Source organism: Lathyrus oleraceus, chromosome 5 (genome assembly GCF_024323335.1).
Source record: "Lathyrus oleraceus cultivar Zhongwan6 chromosome 5, CAAS_Psat_ZW6_1.0, whole genome shotgun sequence".
Lineage (NCBI taxonomy): Eukaryota > Viridiplantae > Streptophyta > Magnoliopsida > Fabales > Fabaceae > Lathyrus > Lathyrus oleraceus.
In genome coordinates this window covers 615,909,674-615,929,011 of record NC_066583.1, presented here as the reverse complement: position 1 = coordinate 615,929,011, position 19,338 = coordinate 615,909,674, and the positions used below count along the sequence as shown (strand labels likewise).

Below are 19,338 nucleotides of genomic sequence, written 5' to 3'. Positions count from 1 at the left end.
TACTTTTTATGCAAGCTACCGTAACCGAAAACTAAAACCCCCTTGTTACTATAAGTTAAGAACTTAACAACTGTCGAACGGCGGTAATATCACATAATCCCTGTGGAGATGATAACAAATCCCGATACTCTAACCCTGTCATAACAGTTATCAGCATCAGCTGGAGGAGGCGACAACGACACGTCATCAATGGGTACCCCAACATCAAAAGGCCCAACATCACTTGTATCCTCAACAAATGGAATGATACGTAAGTGTGATAGAGTGAGGTACCACTCTAAGTAACCATTCTCACAATGTCGAAATCAACATGATTGACATGGTGGAAGTGGAGGCTGTGAAGGAAACAGGAACTGAAGGCTATGTGCTAGTTGGAAAGCAGGCTACTGATGGCCTAAATAATGATGTTCCTTTTGGAATTTCTGTCGAAGGTGAACATGTTGCTGATGTCGAACCAAAGGCCACTGAAGGTCTTAATGGGAAGGCTACTAAGGGCCTAAGGAAGAAATTTGCGGAAATTTCAATCGTTGATGGCGCCAATCTACGTGTCAACATGGTAGATCTGAACCAACCCCCCTAGAGATTGAGTAAATGGAGAGGTGTCTGAAGATAGAGCAAGAGGGAATGCAGTTTGGCTATCCCAAAGCCAATGAGAGCCTACATGAATACCTTTGGAGGTGTCACAAAAGAAATTCTGACATGTTGTTGTGCCCAAGGTGTAGCATCATGATGTGTCGAAGGGTGGCTGAGGAATATGAAAGATGGTAACGAACAAAGACTGAGAGAAATTGGAGAAAGGAAAGCCAACTACTGAAGGTGTATCCCAAGCCTGGAGAAAGCCTTCTTGGTTTTATTGTGCATTGCTACAAGTACGAAACAAAATGCTTGATGTGTCTCAGATGTGGGGCAGTTTACAACAGGGAATTGGCTGAAGCGTTCTAGAGAATTCCATCTAACCAAGGTTGGGATGGACACGGAGGTAACCCGAATATGTACATATTCGGCAAGATGGGAGTTCCTAGGAGGCAAGACAGCCCTCACCCAAGGGCGAAAAGAGTTACGTTTAAGCTTCCGGCAGAAGTCCCTGAGGACAAATGGACTCAGGTGGGGTCGAAGAAGGGAAAGTGGAAAAGTTTTGAGGATGGAGGAAGAACCTCTTGGGCTTATAGAAAATAGTTTCAGACATCTAAGAGAGAGGCTATCAGACTGGAGAACTACAAAGGAAAGAATCCCATGTCAAGGTCCCAGTGGAGAAGACATCAGAGGTTGAGGAAGGCTGAAAGAGAGATGACTTCGAGGGAGATTGGAGAATCCAGCAACATCAAGGTCCCCTCAAATGTTACAAACTCGACCAAACCCCCTGTAGGAAGGAAGTTGTTTTCATCTGAAAACAAAAACATAAATCAGAAAGTTCAGGAGGAACAAATAAGGGAGGAAGAAATGCTCATTGACGACTTTGAGTCCGACGGAGTGTCATCTGTTAATATAAATTGCAATGTGGTATCAGTTCTGCCATACGAATATAATCAGGAGGCAGAGATTGAAGATAATGAGGAAGCAGATGTCGTGGAGATGGCGAAGCATAAACATGTGTATTACTATGTTCTCAACAACGACGCCGTCGAAGAGCAGAATGCTCTTTTTGAAAGGCCTCACCAAGGGATGCAGAACCATCTCAAGCCCCTATACATTAGAGCTAAAGTTGAACATGTGGGGGTGAACAAAGTTCTGGTGGACGGAGGAGCAGCAGTCAATCTGATGCCTCAGTTCATGTTAAAAAAGATAGGTATGTTCGATACTGATGTTAAACCTCATAATATGGTATTGTCGAACTATGAGGGTAAGATGGGGCAGACTCTGGATGTCATACAAGTAGATCTGACTATTGGATCAATCACAAGACAAATAATGTTCATGGTGATACCTGCGAAGGCGAATTACAACTTGCTGCTAGAAAGTGACAATGGGCTTTTATAGTGTTAACCTACGAGTTGGTTGGTTACACCTTGCAAAGGTAGTGGGCCACGTGGTGGCTTTTCTGTGAAGAAGGTGCAGGGATTACTGTTCATTCTTCTTGGAAGTTGAAATTCATGATGTTAATAACTGTACGCACGTCTTAATGAGACGTTTTGAAAAAGTAAGTCATGATTTACTGACAGTTATGGACTTTTAGGTCTATGAAAGGTCTCTGCTCGAAATCTAGTGATTACAAGAAATGCCCATTTCTGCATTGATTCGAAATAGACATTTATTGGGGCCAATTTGTTAGCTGGAGATTTCGACCATTAGGTTGAAGTTCTTTGAAAATATTATGTTTTGGAGAATAATATAAAAATGGCTTTGTGAAGCTATTTATTAAATCCTTTTCTTGGGAGAAAGGACCTTTTTGTCAAAGCTTAAGACTTAAAAGATTTTAGGATCTCCACAAGTTTTCTTCGACATCGGCGTTTGGCAGATTCGAAGCTTCGAGCGGGAAAGATTTGAAATTCAAACGAAGTAGTTTCGCCAAGCGAACACGTGGAAGCATATGAGACACGCAGCGCTTGAAAACGTCGAACGTGGCAATCATTTGTGTAGAGACCGTTAGGGTCAAATTGTTATAAATAGGAGTCTTAGTTTTTAGATTTCGGGTGTTCAAACTGATATACAAAATTCACTAAAAATGCTCAAAGTACCGGAGTTAGAGAAACGAGTCTTTGCTGAAAATGTATGTATGAAGAACACCATGATTACATTTCATGTTATCGTTTTAATGCAAGTTACTTAAATTAAACCATTTACTGTCTTTATTTCTATTTAAGCCTTCTGTCGAATTGCCTTTATCTTCAAAGTCTTTCATCATTGCTTTTACCTTTACATTTACATTTCGTCAAACCTTTATTTCCAACACCTTTTCAAACTTAAAACCTTTTACTTCAAGTTATTTATCTTTACTTTTGCCAATTATCTTTGTTATCTTTAAAAAAGCCTTTTTACAGAATTACTGTCATTTATCCTTTATCTTTAAAGTCATAAGCCTTTAGATTTCGTTTAGAGTTTATTGTCGAAACACCTTTTACTTTGTACCATTAACGCTAGATAAAGAACCCTAATTACCATTCATAAACCAGAAACAAACTTAATCATGAATCAAATCACCATAACACTAGTTCTTGAGACACATGTCCTATGATCAATCTAGTCGATCCTGTAAGTTACCAAGATTAATAATATTGGAGGACTAACGGTTATTTGTCAGAAATTACTGGTAAACACACTGATATCAAAACACATACATAACAAATAAGAAATAAGAAATGTTATTTATAACAATTAAATAAGAAATCAACAACAAATAATAATTTCAAGCATTACCTGTAACAAACTCAAATAACCAGCAAGTTGTCTGGTCTCAAATATTAATCCAAGTGTTGTATACAAGATTGTCAATGCAACACAACCCCAAGCCTAACTGGTAACGTCGAGGCTACTGAACAGGCACACGGACCGGGCGTCGATATAAACATCTGACTTGTCCATAAAAAGACTACATACTACTAGATGTAGCATGTACACCCTAGCGGCAACCTCATAACTCCCAGCCGCTACAAGCTTGTCGTACGTCTGCCGAAGCCAAGACATACGAAGGTGTGCGCCCCTGTAGAAGGTAAACTCCTTATGCACGTCCGCCTCATAAACTCCTAAATATCGTGCAACAATCATACATGCAAGCGACATGCTAAGAACATGAGTCGTCTAGAATCTTCCACTGATGGGGAGATGGAACAAAAAGGAGACATCATCTAGAGTGATAGGCATCTCCCCAAACAGAAGATGAAATGAAGATGTCTCCTTGTGCCATCTTTCAATAAACCCAGTAAGTAGTGGTGCGTCAAGCATGGTAAGGGAACAATGGGCAAAACTAAGTAGCTCGAAATCCCGTACAATACGACTTACCTGCTTAGGCATCAAAATCTTCGGGAAGTCCTTCAACTTTGACATGTGCGAAGTCACCTTTAGTGTGGGACGGTTCTATGACAAACAAGTATAAAAAACATTTGTAGTTAGCTTTCATGGCACAATTATAAACAAATTAAAGTTAAACATAAAAGACATATGCATCTCCCAGCCATAGTCGTAACACCACATGGTTTGCATACTCAGTAAGCATTGGCCGGTCAACGAGTCCTATAGGGAATCCTCTGTCAGTGTGCACAGAGGACACGATCAAAGGAGTTGTAAGATTTGTGTCAGCAGTAATAGATGGAATCAGATTAGCAACAACAACATTTGGCTGGACCAGCTCATCAACAACCACCCTAACAATCTCTTCAGCTCCAACAACCTCCCCTGTTACATCTCCAACAACCTTCTCAGTTACCTCCCCAACAACCTCCTCATTAATCTCTCTAGCAACCTCTCCAACAACAACCTCATCTTTGGACTTCTCAATTGATCGTACATGTCGGCGTCGAGTGGTACAAGGTGCGCCGAACAGACACTGCTCAGCCAATCGTTTCTGGTGTAAACCGGCTGGAACCACTCGTCCAATCCGTATCTGGGAAGACTCGGCCTCAACAGTCCTAACTTGGTCTGCCGCTCTATCGATAACTCTATCTGCAATAGTGTCGTCTCTGCCTCTATATTTCACTGCAAAAGAATTAAAAATTAAAAAATTAACAACTATCGAAAATATCAGAATTTCCGATAAAAAACAAAGATTTTATCCATATCGGAAATTTCAGAATTACTAGTAAAAAACAAAGTATTTATAACTGTCGGAAATTATGAAATTTCTGAGAAACCAAATGAGATTTTGTACCGGAAATTTTAAAATTTCTAGATAAATTGTTATTTTAGAATTTTCGATAAAAAATCCCATTTTTTTTTACATTTATGATATAAAACATACTCTTTTTTAAAAAAATTGGTAATTGCTTCAAAATTTCCATCCTAAAATTTTCAAAAAAGCGCGTGAATCCTATAAATTTGAAAAATAAATAAAGTGATTTTGTAAGAGCAATATTGTCTCATATGCAATAGAGAGTGTCAAATTTAACTAAGAGTGACTGAAAAAATCTCAAATAATATTATTTTGGCTCGGCCTTGTCAAAACCATCTTTTTAAATATCAAATATTTCATTTTGACAGTTCTTATTAATCGACATTTTGAAGATGGATACCATCGTGCGGTATAGATTTGTGGACATCCCAATTGCCCTATTCTATTAAAGAAGTATGGATGAAAGCAACTGTTTGGAATGCAAAGGTCGTTTTACACACACCCACCGAATACCATAACAAGGCAGAACAGACACATATCAAGTGATGCTTCTGTCCTTTCATCATACATGTCATATTTTTATTGGCTGAGTAATCAAATCCCACGTGGTTGTCATGGTTAGTATCACGTGGCCTTATGACCAGTTTGTTTGTGGCAGACACGCAGGTGCACACCACTTTCTAACTTTTTCTATGTATGGACAAAACTTGTTACTTTTAATACAGATCTACCAATCCTTATCTCCTCATACAGGAATACCAGAATCAATTCAATTCTTTCTCCTTTACTATTCGCCATGCCCTAAAATGCACAAGGTTTATCTCTACAATTTCCGAAAACTATAAAATATTACTAGATCAAAATCTTCTACTTGATTCCAACTCCAAACTTCATTTTTTTTCACATTGTTTACAAACTACAAAATACTTGTATTACATATATATATATATATATATATATATGGTTGATAACACATCTCTTTAAGGGACTTTTTTTGATTTTATTTTTTTATTAAATTAATTTAATAATGCAATAACTTTTTGGTTCACTAAGTTAATATAATAATATTATTAATGATCTATTTTAATCAAAGACTGTTATATATGTTAAAAAAAAGATAAATATTTATGAACCGCAATTAAAAATTAGTTAAAGATTTAACTTTTTTATAATATTGAAATAAAAATAATAATTATAATACATTAATAAGATTAATATTTTGTTATGGACATAATTTTAAATTAGTTTCAAAACTAATTAGGTTAGGTGAGTTGATTATTATTTTTTATCTTATTGAGTTCGTAAGAGGTTTCTCCAGGATGAGTTCTGGCTTTTAGAGATTTAAGATAAATAATAAAAATGGACCTCTAATAAAAAATACAATTTTTTAAAAAAGAACATCTTTGTATTCATTAAATAAAGAGATGTTATTGCACACACTTTTCTACTAAATCAATGTATTCGTCAATATCAACATTAATTATAACTACTTCCTCCTCCAACATGAATATTGCAAAAACTTTTTCATAAGTCTAAATAAATAATATAAACAGTATTAAAATGAACTTTGATATAGTTAATCATAAGTGAAAATTACCAAATTTAGATTATAAGTTATCTATAGTAGAAGTCTTAGACAATAGAATATCCTTACATAAGCAAGAGTCTTACAATGACCACACTTAAATACAATAACGAATTTGTCAAAAAAATAATATTCAAAAACATTGAAAATTAAAAAAAATCATTGTATCATAAAGTTACAGAAGATCATGTGAATCTAAACATATCATGATGCATTGAATCCCACTGGAACATCTTTTATTTCATCTAAGATAATCTTATCAAAGTTATCACGACAGAAAACTATCACACTTTATGAAAGAGACAATATCTTCATGTCGGTACCTATATTAACAATATATTTTATACTAATGATAACATAACAAATATCAGAATTAATGGAATGAAGTTTAAAAACATTCAAAATACAAAGAAAATAACAAATGACTAGCTATACCAAGACAATATATATTATAATAGTGACAATATATGAGACATGAATAAAATTGAAAAATAATATGAGGTAGTTAGATTATACTGCTAAGTATTCATAACATTACTCAAAATTATAAAAGCAAGTAATTGCTAAAAATATGTATAAAATGATGAAAGTAACAAAGAAAGAACGATCTTATGCTAAAGATTCTTGAAAAAACATACCAGAATCTTCTATACGATTCACATAAATACTTCTTTCCTTGTTTACAAAACCAACAAGAACTTCAGTGTTATAATAAATTAAAAAGAATTTTTCTCTAAATATTTTTTTTGAAACAAATTCATCAACTAAGTCTTTATATTTTAGTATCTCCAAAAGATATTTAAACAATTAATAAATAAAATTAGAAATTAAAAAAATTAACAATTAAAAAATAAAAAAAATTAATGATTAAAATGAAAAAAATATTAAATCTTTAATTTCATTTTACTTTTTGTATTTCTATTCATCTTTAAATAGTTTAAATCATTAAAATTTATTATAATAATAAAAAAAAATATGCAAGAGTAATTACAAAAATATAATACAGAGGATTGTACCAAAAACCCTTATTACCATGTTTAAAAATCAATATTCTACCGTTTGATCAAATGATAAATTCATATTTATTTTTTATTTTATAATTTATTTAATATATATATATATATATATATATATATATATATATATATTATACTAGATATATATATATATATATATATATATATATATATAGTATATCTTTATATCTTATATATATATATTATATCTATATATATATTAATATATATAATATATTTATATTATATCTATATATATATTATATATAGATATATAATATATATATATATATATATTATATATATCTATATATATATTAGATATATATATAATATAATTATATATATATATAGATATATATAGATATATATATATATATATATATATATATATATATATCTATATATATATATAATATTATATATATAATATATATATATATATATATATATATATTATATATATATATATATATATATATATATATATATATATATATATTATATATATATAGGATTAGTCTTAAATAAAAATTATTTTTTATTTTTTATTTTTAAAATTTTGAAGAAGAGCTTAGTCTTGATGTTCATTAGGAATAAAAAAGGAAAACCATAAAAACAACAATAACAATAAAAGAAGTAAATAAATGAAGAGAATATGATTAATTAAAAATAATGAAAAAGAGTTTAGGTTAAATATCATTTAAAGAACTATAAAATACTACATAAATATAAGCTAATATGATTTTAAAGTTAAAACATACAAACGATTGAAGTAAAGCCTTTAAAAGTATGATTTTTTAAAAGAAAATGGTCCGTAATAGATTATCCACAATCTGTAATCGATTATTATTTTGTAAATTTTTTTTTTCAAACAAAGCTTATCAATAATCGATTACACTCTTACATTAATCGATTATGAGTGTAAAATTTCAAATGTATTGAATGTTGGAAAGACTTAATCGATTACCACGCTTAAACAATCGATTACCACATGAACAAACATAATTTTCATGTTTCAGTGCATAAGTTAAAACCTTGTAATGGTTCATGTTTCCTTTCCAAAATATTGCATTTGTTTATGGAGGTTTTTATGTGTGTATAAATGTTGTTTTATAACAAAAAATGAATTAACAAATAGAACATCTTTAAAATCATATTTACAAGAATCAATATATCACTTTCATGCTATCCTCATTTTTCAAAGTATTTGAAATTTTGTCAACTTTCAAAAATCAAAACAAGTTCCTAAGCATTAATATTTTTTGGACATTTAAATAATATTTTTTTGAAAGGTGATATTGATAAAAAGCAACAAATCTACTTAAGTTCTTCTTTTCTCAACAAATTGAATAAATTGAATGTAACTTGTTTCACGGTGAAGATGATCATAATGTTTGGTGACTGTGAAAAAATTATTTGAGTTTGGGTGATTCAAAATCCACCATAGTGTTTGATACTTGTAAAAAAAAGTGGTGTATTTTCTTAGTTGGAAGAAATGTTCTATAGAGTGTTTGATGTGAGACTTATAAAGAGCATTTGATTATAATGAAAAATATTTTATAAAAAGATAGAGGGATAAACATTTATCTCTTTTTATAATTTCCAACACATAATTTAATATAATTTCTAAACTCGATTCTGACAAAATAATTGTTTAAAAAACTAAGACAAAAATTCAAAAAAACCTGACAACCTAATTCACCCCTTCTCTGTTAGGATTCATCTAACATTTACGAGTTGACATACTTATTATAATTTTCTTAAACATTATTTTTATAATGTTGTTTTACTTTTTTAAAAAAAATAATTATTAAGAAAATTGTCGTATACACTCACTAATACATGAGATATTTACTATATTTTAAATATTTTCTTAATAAAAATAAAAATAAAAATAATTTACTAATGCGAATTTATTTATTATAAAAAATATACACGAGTGAAATGTTTATGACTCAAAATTTAGTTAAACTGAATACTTTTGTATAACTACCGAATAAATATGAGAATATTAGATTTTTTTATAAGCAAAAGATTAAATAAACGAAACATGGGATGCACAAACCGGAAAAATAACCGAAATGACAAATACAAAAAAAAAAGAGCTTAAAGCGAACTACCTCGAACTCGAACCCGAAGTCGGAGTGACACATCACTCCGACCAAGATAAATTACTACCCGGTTTGAGAACCGCAATAAACCATTATCACAACAAAAATTTGATCATCCCTAACCCATCAAATTTAACTAACGAACTGCCATAAAAAGGGATAGAGTTTCTACAAGTCCAAATAGTCCAGCAAATAGCTAAACCGAAAATTCACCCCGAGTCCACCTTGAGTCTAGATTTAATAGAATCCTCTAATGCTTGTAGACGGTCGATGGGATGCATCGGCTCTATAGGCATATCTACCTGAAGCCAAGCACACATATGTATCCACCAAACCTCCGAAACTGGACAACCTCCAAAAAGATGATATGAATTCTCACTTTCCCCATAATACAGAGGACATACCAAGTTGTGGTGACCAACCAAAATTTCACATCTCGCCAAATTCAATCTAGTTGGAAGATGATTCAACGACAATCTCCAACCGAAAATCAGAAATTTACTCAGAGTTTTTGTCATCCACAAACTCTTTAAAGCCCCCGAAACAACCTCATCCAAAATTGCATTCTGATTAGACTGATCTGCAATCCTGACATAACAATATTTAACTGAAAACCGGTTGGATTTCTCCACCACACACAACGATCGGGCTACAATTAATCGAGCTGAATCGACTGAGAAGTAGTAGCAGATCAAACACAAGCGCAACCTCTTACTGCTGCAACGGTCCAACCTGAAACACGATGGATCAACACCAACCTTCAGTCGTCCAATTATCGTTGTTCACAACACTCCTGCCTAGCTCTGCAACCTGATAAAGAGGTTCAAAGACCCTGCAAATAGGCTCTAGCCGCAACCATATGTCATGCCAAAAATCTATAAACTCTTCCTTACCAAGTTTGCAAACAATAGAATCAATAAACCAATTATTAAGATCCGTCGACATTTCCACTACACAAATATCTTTCCACCATAACAAGATCTTATTTTCCAACTGGAGGACAAGGATTAATCAGAATCATTCTTTTAATATTATCGTACTTACAACAAAGAAGATTAGTTCAAATAACATTTTCTTCATTCAAAATTCTCCACTTCTACTTATACAAGAGAGCGAAATCAAATTTTACACAATGCTTAATATCAAACCCTCTTTCTTCTTCTCCCTACAAATCATCTCCTACTAATATTAGATATAATTATTTTACATTTCAATTTTATTTAAATTATTTTTTAAATACATGCTACTTTCAATCGTTGAAGCACATCATTCATGCATGAACGAAGAAATTGTTATTATAATTAATTAAATTTAATATTTTTAATATCACCTCATCTAAATAAAAGTAAAATAAATTTAATATATACTACTTTTAACTCAATATAGAGTTAAGAAAATTAAACGCCAGTAATTCACAATCAATCTTTTTACATTATTTTTAAAATGTGACATATAACTGTTTTCTTCCTGCAATTTCAGCTACCAATGTATTAGAAAAAATTTATTAACGTTTATTTTATCCAAAACACCTATTAATCAATTTGATATATTAAAGTTGATTTCACAGGTAAGGCACCATTAACTATTACTAATTAATATACAAAATATAAAAAAAAAATATTCATCATCGATTCATAAAAAACACATAACAAAAAAGTTGTCAATATTAATATAGAAAATATTCGTTATCAATCTATAAAAAACACAAGACAAAATTTATTACAACTAAATATTAAAAATCACTAGATAAATATTTATCACTAATATTTTTAAAAAAAAATTAAAATATAAAATAAAATCTGCTTCAAAGTTGCAAAAGATAATTATAACAATTTGTACACATATTCAAAACTAACCACACTAATCATTTTATTCAATAACATTAAAAGTACTTAATGTTTCGGAAAAAAAAAATCTTGTACTATTTATATGATTTAATTTCAACTCTATTAATATAAATCATTTATTAATATTTTTCAATGAATGAAATATAGTATTCATTCTATTATTTACCATTTAAGGCAATACAATATGCCATACTGATAGACCATTTTGTTTTATTGATCCATCAATGTCAATGGTCCCATATATATTTAAGATATTTTTTTAGCGTCTCATTGAATTGGTGCCAAAATCTTATACAGATTTTCTGTGAATCATTCTCAAACCACTTTGTACTTTTTCTGACTATATAAATATATATAGTAGCAAGCAAGAAACTATAACTCCATAACCTACCAATGTCATCACAATATGTTGCCTTTATCTGCATTTGCACCTGCACTTTCCATGGTTTCTCCATCTCTAACATAAGAACTTGTCAATCAATTTCTTTTATTATAATATATAGTATAGGAAGGAGCCAGGGCTAAAGTGCAGAGGCATATGCATGTGAATGCCATGTTGCTTATTATTATGATCAACTTCAATATTGAAGATGTTTGGAAAATTCATCAACCAAAGGTACAAGATTACTAGCTCTTCTTTAATTTGTTAATATAATTTCTTGATATATGCTCTTTAATCTGCAAAATGGATCTTGAATATCACACATACAAATCCCTTTGATTTATAAAGATTTAAGTTAATTTATTTTTAATTCATGATATAAAAATAATTTGTGGGAAAAAACTAAAAGACTCTATATGATTGGAGATCTATTTTAATAATTCTAAACATATTTGTATATTATTTATATTAATACAAATTTTTATTGTTTTCAATGAAAGGTAAATTCATAAACTTTTATTTGGTAAACTACAAACTAATCTAAAATACACCATGGTTTGATGATTTAGCTTCAGTAGTTCCTTTTGGATATAGTTTTAGGGCCTGTTTAAAAACGTTTTCTTAAATATTATTTTTTAATTTGTTTTTTTTAATAGCAAGATTATTTTTAATATTCTATAACATAAACATATATTATTAAATATAATCGAAATCGCAAATTTTTTAAAAACTGTATTTCAAAAATATATTTTTTTAATTATTTAAAATGGTTCGTGATTTTTTAAAATTTTAATATTTAATTTCTTTTATAAATAATAAAATATTTAAAATAATATTTTAATAATAATTATTTAAATCAGATTTTATTTAAAAAATTTATAAAAAAAAATTAATAGAAAAATGACTTTTTAAAAAATTGAAACAATCTAGCCTTTCGAAATAAACGGTCGTTTTAATCTGATACCAGTAAATTGCTTCTACACATTGCACGATTTAACTTCTGAATATACTGTCGTTTTGTTTGAAAAAATGTTTCCATGTGTTTTGTTTAGAATATTGAACATTTTTTACAAACCTCTAAATTTCTTGAAATCAACTAAATTGGATATTTTGGGAAGAATTAAAAAATCAAGATTTATTAGCCACTATGTAGCGCCAGTCATGAAATGTGCGACCCAATTCAATTCAAGAAGAAAAAAAGAAAGAAAGAAAAAGGACATCATTAGCAACCAAGCTATAAGGAGCAGTCAATTGTATGCTTGTGTTAATAGTTGTCGCATCTATATCCTTTATCTTCTAGTACATCTCCTTTACTTGAAAGTCTTACACTAGGAAACCATAAGTGTGTGTTGAAATGGTGACATCAGATTTTGGATAACTAAATCAAGCTTTCGATGCGGTGGAAATAGAAATAATTTTAAGATTAGCATTCTAATGTTTAAATTGATGAAAGAATAAGAAATAACATCAGAGTGAAAATGAATTTAAATATCTTAAATGATATGATTTATTTTTATATATCATGAGTGACTGAAATTGTTCATGTATAACGCGGCGTACTATATACAGACAATCATTAGATTGAATTAGATCATTATTAATACGTTATGGGACATATTTGTTTGCTTCTTATTAAAACGAAGGTTTGCATGTTCTCTCCACCTTCTTATTCGAGGTTCGCTCTTGGGTGAAATTAAAAAATAAAAAATAAAGAGGTTAACATTTCACTACGGTTAGAGAAATCAACCTTAGTGAAAATTGGTATGTTTTTAATTTTAAAATAAAATAAAAAAGAAGATGTCAGTAAAATGTAAAATTGTTGTGACAAATGTCGCACCAAGAACAAATAAAAACAATGAGAAAAATTTAGTTTCTTGAACAAACACAAAAAACCCTTTTAGTTTTACGAAAGAGGGAGAAGAGGGAAGAAGAAAAACAAGAGTTAGTTAAAACCGTTTTTCTATTCACTTTTTCAATTAGGGTAAAAGGTTACAAGTGAATAACAACAACCAACGATTAACCCTCTCTCAACAATCTGAAAGAGCAACCTATTTATAGACTACAATCTAACTTAAACATTAAGCTAACTTAAGCACTAAGCTAACTTAAGTAACAAGCTAACTTATACAACTGCATGCTAGAACATATTTCAACTACAACACACACATCTTCGACTTATGCATGCTTGAACAGACTTCGACTATAACATACACAACTATGTCGAACATGAAGCTATCCCTTTCGAGACTAGAGTTCAATCCAAAATACCACAAATTTCCATATTGGAACAAACTCTAGAACATTAAGGGAACACACTAGCTTTCATCATGCAGCTTTATCAACTGCATACAGTGGAAGAACTTGCTACTTGACAATAACTTGGTGATATATCTGCAACATTGTGATCTGTCAAAACCTTCATCATTTTGACTTTTCCACTTCCAATTTTCTCCCTGACGAAATGCAACCTAACATCAACGTGTTTTGTTCCCTCATGATAGGCTGAATTCTTCGACAGATATATGGCACTTTGACTATCACATTTAACATTGATAACTCGACATTGAAGTTTCAGTTCCTTAACAAAGCCTTCAAGCCATAATGCTTCTTTCACAGCTTCAGTGATGGTAATATATTCAGTTTTAGTGGTTGATAAGGAAACAACCTTCTGAAGAGAAGCTTTCCAACTGATTGTTATACCAAACATAGTGAAAACATATCCAAAAAGAGATTTTCTGGTATCCATATTAATTATCGCCCATCTTAATTATCGCCATAATTCAAAACACATCAAACCAATCAAACTCTTTTTTCGCTGTCGTGCGATCTTTCAAACCCTTTTCTCAAACGAAAGGTACTTTGTCTCGACGATGCAAAACAATGTTTCATCCACTTGAACATGTGAGAAATCTTGCAACGTTTCCTGCGAATGTTGATTTATAAATCCATTCGACCGTGATGCCAATGTTCCCTTCTCTACTTATTTTGGATAGCCAATAATATTTTCGTCGATTGACACAAAGTAGTTTTCGCTAAAATCGACCAACAAACAAACATTTTCTATCCAGAACTACGTAAGCCTTGAGTTCTCTATTGCACCCAGAGATACGTAGGAGCGAGATTTGTAAATCTTGTCAAGCCCACTATTTAAAAAGTTAGGTTTAGTTCCTTTCGTTGCATATTAACAAAAAATCCAAAAACATTTTCTCTTTTCTTTTGATCATATTCTTCGTTTCCCTCCTAATAACTTGAAAACCCTAATATTTATAAACTAACACTAACGTGTACAACTAACGTAATGGTTCTCATTAAGTACAACGAATGTGATAGGTGATAATACCTTTCCCTTGCGTAATCGACTCCCGAATCCTGATTTGGCTGCGACGATCAATATCATTGTCATTCTTTCTTGGGTTTTATCAATATTTCTCCTTTCCTTTTTAGGAATAAATAAAGTTCGATGGCGACTCTGTTTTGTCCATCATGTGAGCGTGCAATTGCGCTTCGCTAAGTCATATTTTGATTTTTCGAGGTGCGATACAGTTGTCACATAAATAGTCAATAAAATTCTATATGCAATAACTATATTGGGAAAATAATCCAAGCCTTCCAAAAATAATAATATATCAATAGGTCTTATGATTTCTTTAGGCAACATTTCTCTTAGTTACTTTAATTCTACAAAAAAATCATTCCCATCAATATTAGATTGCTCATTATGTTTTAATACTTGTTCTAAGTTACTACAATGAGACTTCAAAGTTGCATCATCCAATGATTGTAACTTGTGAGAAGTAAACAAGAAACCAAAAATACTTTAATAATCTTGGAATTGCTCAAATATCTTATTAAGAGAAACAACAACTAGATCAACAAGGTAAAAAAAATAATTAACCCTAAAATATTACTCTTCAGATAGCTCGACTATTGGGGTATTCAAACTATCATCAATCGGTCTTTTTCTTTTAATTATACACCTTTGAGGAAATATTGGGGCGATATTCAATTTAACCGCAATTTTCTTAGCATTAGTCAGTGCCTTATAAAACCTGTTTCTCTATATCCTTCAAAAAATGAAATCAACTCCTTTATTTTTTACATAACAACATTAATAAGCATATCCTTTCCCTATAAAAGCTTTCTAGCAGAATTAATTGCAGATAATATTTCAAACCAAATAATTATAGACATTAAAAACTAAAAATCAGTTAACTCATTTGTTGCTAAGGATTTAGCTTCATTTTGTATTTTAGGATTGAGATCATTTTCTAACATTTCAAGTAAAGTTTCTGTAAAAAATGACATTTGAGTTCTTATAGTTTTGAAACTTTCTACACGACTCTTTCAACGAGTGGATGACAATCATTTTGGAGTCAACCTTTTTACATCATCTTTCAAAAATAGTTATCTCTTAGTTGAATTGGAAAAAATTGTATAAATGTGTTGAACAACTCCAAAAAAAATCCTAACTTTATTACAAGAGTTAGCCATATCACATAATACCAAATTAAAACTATGACAACCACAAGGAGTATAAAAGACTCTTGGATTTATGTCTAAAAATCTCTTTTGTACACATTGATACTTTCCTTTCATATTTGACTCATTATCATAACCTTGTCCTCTCACATCAAATATGTCGAGACCAAGTTCTTTCAATTCATTTTGTAAAACATCCAGTGGCGGAGCCAGATAAAAAAATTTGGGATGACCGCTAACGTAAAATAAAGATTATAAATAAAATGTAAATAGTATTTTAAATAAAACATTAAAGTTAAAATAAATACAAAGTTAATTACTAAAAATTTAAATTACATGACTTAAAACTACCTTAAAGTATTGTTTTACGCGTTCCGAGTGACTTGAAATCGTCAATAATTGACTCCGAACTAATGCTTGCACTAATCTCCCTTTCAATATATACTGTCATGCTATCTTCAAGAAACCCATCATCCATCTTGTTTCTCAAATTAGTCTTAATAATTTTCATTGCTGAAAAAGACCTCTCAGTTGTGGCCGTAGAAACGGGAAGAGTCATGATAAGACGAAGTAGTCTATCAATCAAGAAGTAAGTTTCAGTTTGTCCAGATGCAACCAAACATTGATAACATGAAATAGTATCACATTCTAGGACTCAATTTAATTAAATTATATTATTATTTACTTCAATTTATTTCATTTTATTAGATATTACGCGATATTTTCTTTCTATTTATCTCAGGTGGTTTATTTGAAGCACAAGTAAAAAAGAAAGAAAAGGAGGTGCAAAAAGGAATGAAAAGAAGCAAATATCAAAAGCCAAAGCCCAGCCCAAAAAGCACAGGCGTTGTGCCTGTGACGAGCGTCACAAAGGCTGTGACGAGCGTCACGCTTTGCACACTCCTGTGACGAGCGTCACACATGGTGTGACGGACGTCACACCATTCCCCTATATTTTTGGCACCAGGAACGCAACAGACCACGTTGAAGCTACTTTCACGCTTGACCCTTTTACAACGTAATGGCTATATTTACGGAAAACCCTTGGAAGCAGTTGCAATAAGTATCAGTATAAATAGTAGCTTTTTGGAAAGCTCTCGGTTCCAAGCTTTTTCCAGATTTCTTTACCGTTTTCGCTTTTGTGCATTTTTTCTTTTCCAGCAGTACAGGCACATTTTTTACAGCATAGCTTTTACGATTTTTATATTGTTTCCCTTGCAATTTCTATTTTCCTTTTTAGCATTTAATTAATTCTTTTTCGCACAATAGTTTCTACACCGGAAACTATTGTGTACCTTTTACCGGATCTAACCTTACGTTAGAATCTAGTTTTTTTTATTCCTTCGCTTTTATTTTCCTGCCTGATTGAAGAATTCAAGAACAAATCCAACCGACCTGTGGTGGAGTGTTCAAGACTGCTATTTAATTTCTCAGGTTCTTTAATTATTGTTTGAATTTATATATGCTCTGTTTTACTGTTTATTTATATTATTTGCCTGAGATGAATCTGTTTATGCATGATAAGTATTTAAGTCTGTTTAGCATGTCTGGCTGATTTACTTAGGTATCGGTATGTAGAGTAAGCGGAATGAAGGAATCAAAACCAAATTGGTTTAATTAAGTTTAAAATTAAAATCACTCTTTTTACGGTCTCAATTTACAGGTTTAATAACAAGGTTTTTGTACGAAAGTAAAAGACATAAAGAAGTCAAAAGCAATAGAGCGAGAGTTTGAGTTTTTGACTGGACAGTGTAAATTGGACATTAATTCTAGATCAGGGCGAGAGCAATTTTTAGAGTTAATTAAATTCTAACCTTTTTCAAAAAGTATTTTTAAAGATTGAATGTGAGGATGAGAGTTAAGCATTTGAATTTAATTATATAACCTAAGTCAACAGAGCGAGAGTTTGAGATAAGGGTGTTTAAACGATTAGTGTTTTCTTAAAAAGAGTTTCTACGGATCCTATTGTTTTCAAAAAGTGGTTTTTGACTTAACTATAAGTGACAGCTACGTTAATATAAAATCATAGTTTATTCAACAGAGCGAGAGTTTGAGAAAAGACTTTTAATCAATAGTATCTACTGAAAAGATTTGTTTTAAAACCAAGAAACCAACAAAGAATTGATTCCCTAATTACGACGAACTACATACCGATATCCGCTTATTAGATATTTATTTTAGATCTTATTTTAGTTTTAGCTTTTCCCCCAAACAATCAAAGTATTACCCGCCTTAGCTTTACGAAGTAACCTTAGAAAACGGTATATCGATTCATAAGTCCCTGTGGGATCGATATCTTTTAAAACTACGTGATAGAACTGTGCACTTGCAGTTTGTACCCCAATTCGACTCATAAATTCGAACGATCAAGTTTTTTTTTCTTTCGTTGATTTGTATGCCACACACTCGCTCTCAAGGCGAGCCGTTCTACTTACGAATCAACGATATCGAACTATATCTCCGAGTCTTACGACGAATTCGGGAATATCGTGCTGCAAACAATCTCCCTCCTGTTGAACTTCCTGATTTCAAAAATATTTTCCCTTCGATACCCGAGATGGCAGAACCAGCTCGTGCTTTTAGAGATTACGCCGCCCCATCGCAAGATGAACCGCATTCAAGTATTGCTCCACCCGCAATCGAAGCAAACAAATTTGAACTCAAACCTTCACTGTTGCAGGCAGTGCAACAGAACCAATTCTCTGGAAATCCTACCGAGGATCCAAACCTTCATTTATCCGTATTTGTCCAATACGCTGATACTGTTAAAGCTAATGGTGTCACTTCAGAGGCAATTCGACTTCGTCTTTTTCCTTTCTCATTAAGAGATAGCGCTAGAAGATGGCTTCAATCTCTTCCTTCCAACTCAGTCACCACATGGAACGAGTTGAAGAAAGTTTTTCTTGCTCGATACTTTCCGCCAAGCAAAACAGCTATGTTAAGAGCCCAGATAAATGGATTTAAACAAAAAGATAACGAGTCTCTTTTCGAAGCATGGGAAAGATACAAAGACATGATGAGACTTTGTCCACACTATGGTTTAGAGGACTGGTTAGTAATTCATACCTTCTATAATGGTCTCCTGTACAACACGAGGTTAACAATAGACGCCGCCGTAGGTGGTGCACTAATGAACAAACCTTATGCTGACGC

At 31.5% G+C, this 19,338-nt stretch overlaps 1 non-coding gene across 1 annotated transcript; it reads right to left on the bottom strand.

The window, feature by feature from the left end:
* Positions 1–19,120: 19,120 nt before the first annotated feature.
* Positions 19,121–19,227, bottom strand: LOC127089465 (small nucleolar RNA R71). The gene has a single exon (XR_007791058.1). It is a non-coding gene; the product is annotated as a small nucleolar RNA R71 (small nucleolar RNA).
* Positions 19,228–19,338: the final 111 nt, after the last annotated feature.